Below are 10394 nucleotides of genomic sequence, written 5' to 3' on the forward strand. Positions count from 1 at the left end.
TGACTTTCTTTTTTGATCAAATTTGAATCAAGGACTAATAATTTGAATATTATGATATCAATTTAATTTTTAACTTGGAACAGGGATGTTGTGAGGGGTCTGCGATGAAGTATCAACATAATCCATCTGTTCATGTACAGTATGTCAGGAAAATAAATGAATAGCAGAAGTCAGGGCTTCACCGCTAACAGATAGACCTGAAGGCACACTAGGGAAGTACAAGACAAAACTAAATTCTTATGTTAAGCTTTTTGGGAAGGGGCCTGTACAGGGTCCTGATGTTCTTGTGAGGCTCTATATAAACCAATGTAAACTCTGATGCTGGTGAAAGAATGCTGAAAATGAATATTGAAACATGTGGTAAGTGTAATGGTGAACATTTACTTCATATATCACTGGTTCAAATCTCTACAGGGTTCACTGTAGCAACAGATTAAAGGAGCATACCGTTCAAAATCCACGTCATTCCTTACTGTAGGATCTGTTGGGGGGGAATTTAAGTAACAATGTCCAGATATAAGTTCTGGATCTGGACTGGATAAGACTGCACTCAATGGTCATGTGACCTGATGGTATAGGAGAATAAGCCTTAGTAAAATGCTGGAAAAAGAAACACAAAAAAGAGTTTATACATCCTGGATAGTCTTCATCTCTTCAACGATTTTCATGATTAAGAGCATTATCAGTCTACTGTGACAACTCAAGTTTGACATTTTTGGTGTTTTGATCTAATACTTGCTTGATGATATCCTACTTTTCTTTGGTCATCATTTGGACAGACAGCAGGAACAGACTGAAGCGAGAAATGCTATGTCAGTTTTAGGCATCTTATCCCTGACCCTGAGCTTGGGTTACTGTCTGTGTTGAGATTCATATGTTCTCTTGGGGTGTGTGTGTGTGCATTTTTCCCTGGATGGCAACCCCATCCAGGGTGTATTTCTGCCTCATTCCCAAAAACCTTAAATCTCAGTGGTGATGAGAGTATTTGAGGTTTTCAAGTTCATGGATCAACAATGAGTCATCAGGTCATCAAGATTTTTGTGGCTTTTGGGTTTAAAACCAGCTTACCTCGGGGAATTGTCATTTTCTAGTTATTTCTATTCTAGTAATTACAGTAGCATTTTCAGGACTGGAGCCTTGCGAGACTTAAGTCAGAAATGCTAATATTCTTTCCAATGGTTTAGAATTAAATGCCAACATAATTCCACCATCAATAACAAAAGCAATACTCGATGGAGTTTCCCCAAAAGTATCTTAATGGTGAAGTAACCATTTGACCAAACATTATGAAATTTACAGAGTCGATTAGCCAAGGACATTATCTAAAGTTTCCCCTCTTAAGTTTTGCACTGGAGCTGTGAACCTAGTGTAGCTAACAAGTAAAAAAAAAGAAAAGCGGATGGCCACTACTCTAGCATATGGCCATGTCATATAGATGAAACTGTTAGCAAAGAGACTACGTCTAGCACCGTTGATTTGTCTGGTACACAGTATAACCCTATTTCAGAAAGTGAATAGATAATATAGGGTTTATTCTTTACTATGGTAAGACTGCAAACCATCCTTATAGTAACAGCCATCTTAAAATATGATTTTTTTTTTTCTTAGCAAGTCAAATTGACTTAGGATGAGAAGTGTTGGTCAGAGTTTGAAAGTAAAATGTCAGAGTATTTTGGATGATAATGGATGAGAAGATTTGATTTAATTCAGAATTACTGATTTGTAGAAACAAATGAACATACTTTACTATTCTACTGTTTTCTGGAACAGTCTTTGTACAAATGGTATTAATTTGCCACTGTTTTGAGGCAGGTGTGGAAGGATTTAGGCAGTTTATACTTTATTATTATATAACTTTATTATAAGTTATAGGCTTCCATTACTTATTATGAACATTAGCCTCATAGCCCCAGTGCAAAACCTAATAAGCGAACTTTGGGTAGTAAATGGCTTGGCTGGTAAAGTACATTAGAAAATATGGAAAATTGCATCGATTTAAAAACAAACAAACAAACAAACAAACAAACAAACATAAAACAACCACAAAAAACAACAACAACAAAAAAACAAACAAAAGGGAATCAGCCTGGTAATGTGAAATTGCTGTTTTGTTATGATTCATTATTTATTTTTTTCGACTGTATTTGGCACTGATTTCCGTAACTATGCTGTCATCAATGACCTACTCTACACTGGAGGGAAAAAACTGTTAAGCAGCCATACGAGTCAGATTTAGCATCTAGTCTGAAAATGATTGAATGTTGCAAACTGACATAAAATTTTGAATTGTACATGAGGCATGAAAAATATTTTAACCAGTTATTTTGTCTTTTCTCAGTCTGCTAACTGTTAATTAATGACACATATTGATCCCAGTAAACTAGTTCTCTATTGCAAGTTAGATTGTATTTCATGTTATGCTTGTATTTTGTGGTCAGCACTTCCTCCAACCCTCATGTTAAATCTTTATATACTATCCTGCGTTTTTTGCTTACGGCCACTGGTGGAAATATAGGTTTGGTTTATTTAGGCTCTGTTTCTAAATGAACAAATGTAAATCTCAGTTGTCAAGGTGGTGTAAGACTAAGTGTGTTGCAGTGCAAATTTGTGGATAAAGCGCTTGGTTACTGGGAGAATGGACAGAGGCCCAGTGCCAGAACATCTGGAGAGAGGAACTGAATCCGGTCAAGAGTTGCTGGCCAGTAAATGTGGGATATCAATTTGATCTTGTGCCCTGGGAAAGTGGAACACCATGCTTCTCCGCTGTCTTTCAAAGTCTTTAAATGTGGGTGTGTGTGCATGTGACAGCTCTCTATGTTCTTGCAATGTAATCAAGGCTGAATGTTTATTTCCCCACTCTTAATCTCTTGGTGTCTGTAAATAGGAGTTACCTCAGGATATTTCTCAGACAGAGATGGAAAGCAGTGAAAATCCTATCCTCTAAAGACATGTAATTTTATTGCAAATGTCACATGACCCTATAAAAATACACTATATAGGGTGATCTATCTGCACATTGTCAACTTCAGTCATGCACAAAGAATACAAAAAATATAGTCCAATATTCTTTAGTCCAGAACAGTTTATAAGGCTAACTTTTATAAGGCCTTATTCAAACTTGCTTTTTCTTTTTTTAAAACACAAAGATCATGGTTCAGTGGTACTGTGAGCATCACAATGAACACTCTCATACCAGTTAGGATGATTTTAACTTACATTTACATTTATGGCATTTGGTAGACGCCCATATCCAGAGCGACTTTCAGAAGTGTTTTCACTAGAAGTCTCTATTAATAAATACATCCAGATCTTCTTGGTTGTCCGTCGTAGCGACAAAGACCATTTTGTCATCAGAGATGATGCGTGTGTAGATGGCTGGTCAGGCCAATCTTTGCACAGAAAGTCCTATGGCAGGTGGGACAGAGGATGGGGTGGATGTCTCCGGGAGGGTTGCTGGCACGGGTTTTTCTGGCTTGCCTCTTTCGTTCAGCTGCAGGTGTCTGTTTTGTCTCACACACCAAAGAGCCCTTGTGGATGGAGGAGCGCCAGGCTTCACAATCCAAAGCAGTCTGTTCTCAGGAGGCAGGATTGATGTTAAACGCTTTCAGTGAGGCTTTGAGGGTATCTTTGAAGCGTTTCTTTTGGCCTCCTTGGCAACGCTGACCTTGCTGGAGCTCGCCATAGAAGAGTCTATTTGGTAAACGCTGGTCTGTCATGCGTACCACATGTCCTGCCCAGCGTAGCTGGGTCGTCATCAAGATGGTGAACATGCTAGGGAGGCCTGCATGATTGAGAACCACAGTGTCTGGGACTTTGTTCTGCCACTTGATGCCAATGATTATCCTAAGACTGGTGGTGTGAAAATGATTCAGTTTCCTGGCATGGCATTGGTACACTGTCCTCGTTTCGCATGCATACAGCAGTGTGGGGAGCACAACTGCCCTATACACTTTCAGCTTGGTCTGGATGGTGATGCCTCTTCGGTTCCAAATCTTGGCATACAGTCTCCCGAAAGCTGAGCTGGCTCTCGCAATGCAGACGTTAACTTTGTCATCTATTGTGGCATTTTGTGACAATGTGCTGCCAAGGTAGGTGATCTTGGTCACTGTTTTCAGTCTCTGACCATTGACAGTGATGTTGGGATCTGTATAGGGCTTCCCTGGGGCTGGCTGATGCATGATCTCAGTCTTCTTGGTGGTGATGGTGAGACCGAAATTTGTGCAGGCACTGGAGAAACTATTAACGCTGCGTTGCATGTTTGTTTCTGTGCTAGCGTTAAGGGCACAGTCATCAAAGAGGAAGTCCCTGAAGATGTCTGTCGAAACCTTGGTTTTCACTTGGAGCCTCCTGAGGTTGAACAGATTACCATCTGTGCGGTACTTGATGCCTATACCAACATCACCATCTCTAAAGGCGTCAGTCAGCATTGCGGAAAACATGAGGCTGAACAGGGTCGGTGCCAGGACACAACCCTGCTTGACGCCATTGGAAACTGGGAATGGCTGAGACGCTTCTCCGTTGTCTTGGACTCTTGCCTGCATGCCGTCATGGAACTGCTGCAATATGGTTATGAACTACCTTGGGCATCCGTCCTTCTCTGCTGACAGTGTCAAAGGCCTTGGTCAGGTCGACATAAGTAGAGAAGAGGTCGGCGTTCTGTTCCATACATTTCTCTTGTAGCTGCCGTGCTGCAAACACCATGTCGATAGTATCGCGCTCTTCCCGGAATCCACACTGGCTCTCTGGTAGAAGCCCTTGGTCAAGGTGAGCGTTCAGGCGGTTCAGCAGAATCCAGGCAAGAATCTTGCCTGTGATGGATAGTAAGGATTTGCCACGGCGGTTGTCGCAGGACTGGCGGTTTCCTTTGCTCTTGTACAAATGAATGATGGAGGCATCTTTGAAATCCTGGGGGGTCGTCTCTTGTTGCCACATCAGTAGGAAGAACTGATGAAGCCTCTGTGTTAAAGCTGTGCCTCCTTCCTTGTAGATATCTGCTGGGATGGAGTCTGAGCCGGGAGCTTTGCCACTGGAGAGGAGACGTATCGCTTTCTGGGTCTCAAGCAAGGTTGGAGGATCATCCAGTGCCTCAATGATGGGTATTTGGGGGAGACATCTGATGGCTTCATCATTGATGGCTGAAGGTCGGTTCAGGACGTACTCAAAGTGTTCGGCCCAACGTTCGAGAATCTTCTTCTAGTCAGTGATCAATGTAATCCCATCTGCACTGAGGAGAAGACATGAGCCTGATGACGTGGGTCCGTATACTTCTTTCAAAGCGTCATAGAATGTCTTCATGTCATGCCTGTCTGCATGGCCTTGGATCTCATCAGTTTTGTTGCTCAGCCATGTGTCTTGTATCTGGCGGAGTCTCTGCTGTACCAATCTATGTACATTTTTGTACGCATCTTTCTTGGAGGTGGACATAAGGTTGTTGAGGTAGGTTTGATGGAGACGGTGTTTCTCATTCAGTAACTGCTTAATGTCTTCGCTGTTCTCATCAAACCAATCTTTGTGCTTTCTGGTTGAAAAGCCCAGAATTTCAGTAGCTGTGTTGTAGACCAGTTCTCTGTGAGCCGCCCAGTCAGCTTCCACGTTTTGGCTGTCCAGAGAGGTGGTTTCCAGACGATCGTCCAGGGCATCCATAAAAGACTGCTTGGTTTGACCGCACTTCAGCTTTGTAATGTTTAGACGTTTAGGGGCCTTTTTCCCCTGCGGGCGTCTCTTTGGCTGGATGCGGATGTTGAGCTTGGTGATGATGAGACGGTGGTCTGTCCAGCATTCGGCTCCACACATGGACTAGATCACACGTACATCCTGCCTGTCCCTCTTCCTGACAATGACGTAGTCGATGAGGTGCCAATGCTTTGGGCGAGGGTGCATCCAGGATGTCCAATTACTGGTTGGGAGGCGGAATACTGTGTTGGTATTCAGCAGTTCATGTTTGGCACAAGTCTGAAGCAAAAGGAGACCGTTGCTGTTGCAGTGACCCACTCTGTGCCTTCCTAGCACTCCATCCCAGGCAGAGCTGTCATTGCTGACTCTAGCGTTAAAGTCACCTAGAATGGCTAGCTTGTCTGTTCTAAGAACATCAGCGATGACAGAGTGGAAGTCCTCGTAGAACTTGGCCTTCTTGGTCATGGACTGGTCATGGTCAGAGCATAGCAGCTGATGATTGTAAGGTGGGGGAGTTTCATGGTCATTAGCCTGTCGTTGACTCCCTTAGGAAGGCCTGCCAACTTGCCAATCAGCGCTGATTTTACTGCAAAACTGACACCAGCATCATGGCGCTCGTCGTTGTCGACCACTCCAGAAAAAGGTGTATCCAGAGCCCCTTTCACAAAGTTCATCTTCGCCTGCGAGCCGGGTCTCGCTCAGGGCCGCAATGTCGATGTTATATCTGAATAGTTCATTTGCTATCAGAGCGGTTCTACTCTGGGGTCTGTCCGTGTCATGCCTGTCCATGAGAGTGTGCAAATTCCATGCACCAAGGGTGAAAGGAACAATCCTCGTTTTCTTCTTTGTGTTTTGACCGCTTGATAAGGGCCCCCACCAGCTGCAGTAAGATGGTTAGGGAAGTTTTGGAGCAGGCAATGTTTAGGTCACTTTTTCTAGCCCCTTCCTCTTGCCTGGAGGTGAACAGTGCGATCCTAAATAGGGCAGCTCAGTCGCTCAGGGGGCTTCCGGACTTCACTGCTACTCCCTTTCGTGAAGAACGACCATAGGGCCTGGGCCGCCTGTGTGCAGGGTTGCGGCTACGGCTGCCAGTGTACCCTCACCTGCCGCATCGTCGCTTGCCTGTCGCCACAGGACTTGAAGGTTGGGATGGATGGTAGATGACTTGGTTTAAAGTGAGAAAGAATTGCACATTTCTCTCTCACCCAAAACCAACTGGGTCCAACAGCAAGACAAGGTCAAGATGGCTGGAGTCGGAATTGAGTGCGGTCGATGCGTTGATGACCTTTGTGCCTCGCTATGCTTTTAAATTGCTCCACGACGCTTTGTTGGGAATCGCCTTTCTGCCCGTTGGCCGGTTAAGCGGTTCTTCCGCGCAGATTGCTGAGTCCAGTTTTTACTATTCACCCATAGCTGGGAGAACATCCCGATGCAGGTTCACTAGATCACTGACTAAGAATACTGTCTGTTTTAAAACACAGAGACAACACAACTTTATTTATTTATTTAATTATTCTTTTTAAAATGGAAAGTGCCAATTTAAGTACTTTAGGAAGAGGTAGGTCTTTAGACGTTGTTTGAAGACTGCCAGAACAGAGAAGAGTCTTGATGAATGATTTTCTTGTACAATGAGAGATGGTGGCATCAGTATAGCAGTGGTAGAGGATTGGAGGGAGAGTGGTGCAGTGTGGGGTGTGAAAAGTGATTTGAGGTAAGTGGGTGCTGGTCCATTTTTGGCTCTGTAGGCAAGCATCAGGTGTTTTAAATCTGATGCGGGCAGCTAGAGTAAGCCAGTGGAGGGAGCATAGCAATATGGTGGTGTGGGAGAACTTAGGGAGGTTGAAAACAAGTCGAGCAGCTGCATTCTGGATCAGTTGCAGAGGTCGAATGTCACTCAGAGGCAGACCTGCAGTAGTCCAGTCTCGAAATGACAAGAGTCTGAACCAGCACCTGAGTGGCCTGTATGGATAGAAATGGACAAATTCTTCAACTGTTGTAAAGCAGAAATCAACACGAGTGTGTCAGACTAGCAATGTGAGAGGAAAAGGACAGTTAATTGTCCATGGTTACTCCAAGGTTGCGTGCAGTAACTGAAGGTGAGATCAGAGAGATGTCCAGGGAGATCACAAGATCCTGACATGGGGATGAATCACCTGGGATGAGCAGCAGTTCAGTTTTGCTGGGATTAAGTTTCAGCTGATGAGCTGCCATTCATGCTGAGGTCTGAGCAGAAACAAGAGGATCTGAGGGAGGGAAGGAGAGGATGAGTTGAGTGTCATCCACAAAGCAGTGGTATAAGAATCCATGTGAGGATATCTTAAAATTGCAGGTTTTTGTGAAGATTTTATTTATTTTTTTTAAATTACACCAAGATAAATAATGTGATATAGCAACCAATATATGCAAGGTCATATATGGAATGGCTGTCAAGAACAAAAGGCTCAAAACGTACACAAGAGTAAACGGTCAACAAGGGTTTGTGTCTATGTGGTTTAAATACTCTGCAAGCAGGAAGTAGAATGAACAAATAATGAAGAGTTTTTAGACCTCTGGGGAGGTTGTCCTCTGGTGGCATAGTGGAGAACTGTCTATGTGACAAATGTTTTTTTTTTTTTAGTAGAACAAAGATTCTTCTATTGACTGAATAGAAAAAAATGGATTATTGTGTGTAATGCTTCTTTTATACATCCATTTTTGCTTTTTTCTATGAAGGGAGTCAATAATTCTGGAGGGTCCAGTATATTATAAAATACACAATAAACAAGCTTTGCCTAAATTAGTTCACTTTTAATTACATTTTTAATGACTTTTTACAGTATAGGTGCAAAAAAAAATATAATAACTAACCCTGTGGAGGAAACTATGGCATGATTTGAGTGGCGCACATAAAGAACCAATTTCTGAATGGCAAATAATTAAATGCTATAGTTATATTGTCACATAAAACTACTGACTTTACTAAAAAAAAATAAAAAATAAAAAAATAAACCTTTAAAAACCCCATTTCTTTATAAGAGGTTTGACGTATGGACGCATTTAGGAGTTCAGGAGGTTAAGGTAGGGTTTTGGGTTTCAGGGTTTGAAGAAGAATGAGGTGTGAATGGAACTATGAAATAGTTTAAAAAAATAAAATTGTCACACATTCTGGGTTGTGACAATCTGTTCCCCATTTTTCCTGTAGCACTATTCACTGCCCATGAATCAGAAGGCATTTTTCATAAAGAGTTTATATAGGAACCAAATCTTGAAAACTTCAATACAAATGAGCCATTTTACACAACATTGTTGAGCAAGGCACTTAACCCTCTCTGCTCCAGGGGTGCTGTATCATGGCTGACCCTGCACTCTGACCCCAACCTCCTAACATGCTGGGGTATGCGAAGAAAAGAATTTCACTGTGCTGTAATGTATATGTGACCAATAAAGACTCATTATCATTAACTCATTATCGCATACACTGGGCAAAAAACTGTGACTACTTGCAATAATAGCAAAAACCATATGACTTTTGATGCTTCTAAGAAGTCAAACAGCACGCCAGTAATGTAAAATCTGCAGAAAGCATTTTGGAGTGTCATTTTGGAGAGAAACAGATTAAAAATACCATCCTACTGGATAACAAGCTTCAACAAACCCAGGTCAACACTAACCTCTCAAATGCAGTTTCTTGGTCTCCCTGAAATGATGACACACCAACTTCATGATTATATCATAAGATACTTTTAAATGCTTTGCCTTAGCTCGACAGGGAGGACAGATTGTTCAGGATAATCCAGTTATATATAATTGCACAAAACATTCACACACACTCTCTCATTAGGTTGTTCTTTAATATTCTCATGCTGTCTCTCTCTCTCTCCCTCACACACACAGAAAAATAAATCTGTAATGCTGGCAAACCCAAAAATTGTATATCAAAATGTTAAGATAAACACCCGACAATGTTGCTGCTGTAAATCAGAGATTAGTGGAGAAGGAATACATTCAGTACTACACTCTCTTCTGTCCCAAACTTGTAGATAAAGCACAAGAATGCGCATACACAAACACACAGACACACATGATAAGGGCCGCATTCCAGCGCAATTTATGCCTTGTGCTGTGTAAGCACCAAATAAACCCTGCATGTCCGCATGTCCAGGCCAGTTCCTGCTTTCCGTCTGCCGTCTCAAATCTCCTAGGCTGCCTCTCTCTTTTATACTGTATATGGGTCAAAGACAAACAGGGCTATCCTAAAACACCAAAAGATTATGAATGTAATATAGTTATAAATAAGGGAAACATTTTACCATAAAGTCCACAAATAAGCATATATTAATATTCAACGAATGCTTTTATAATGATGAATTAATGCATGCACTAATCCTTAGTTTATAAGGAAATAATGAAGCGTATGTTATACATTAGCAACCTCTGAGTCATATAAATAGCCATTTATAATACTAAAGTAGAAACATCATGTGAAGTCATTCTCTTATTCATGACTTGCAGTATTAATAAAGATCATTTACATTATGAAGGGTGTGTTTGGAATCAGTGTAAGTTAACCCATTTGTAGGCGATAAGACAGTCTGAAATACTTTTAGGGTATTTTTCCTTTCCAGTACTCCAGTTCAATATATACATACACATATATATATATATATATATAATGTGTACATACATACACACACATATATATATATACATACACACACACACATATATATATATATACATAT

The sequence above is a fragment of the Ictalurus punctatus genome, chromosome 26 (assembly GCF_001660625.3).
Source record: "Ictalurus punctatus breed USDA103 chromosome 26, Coco_2.0, whole genome shotgun sequence".
Lineage (NCBI taxonomy): Eukaryota > Metazoa > Chordata > Actinopteri > Siluriformes > Ictaluridae > Ictalurus > Ictalurus punctatus.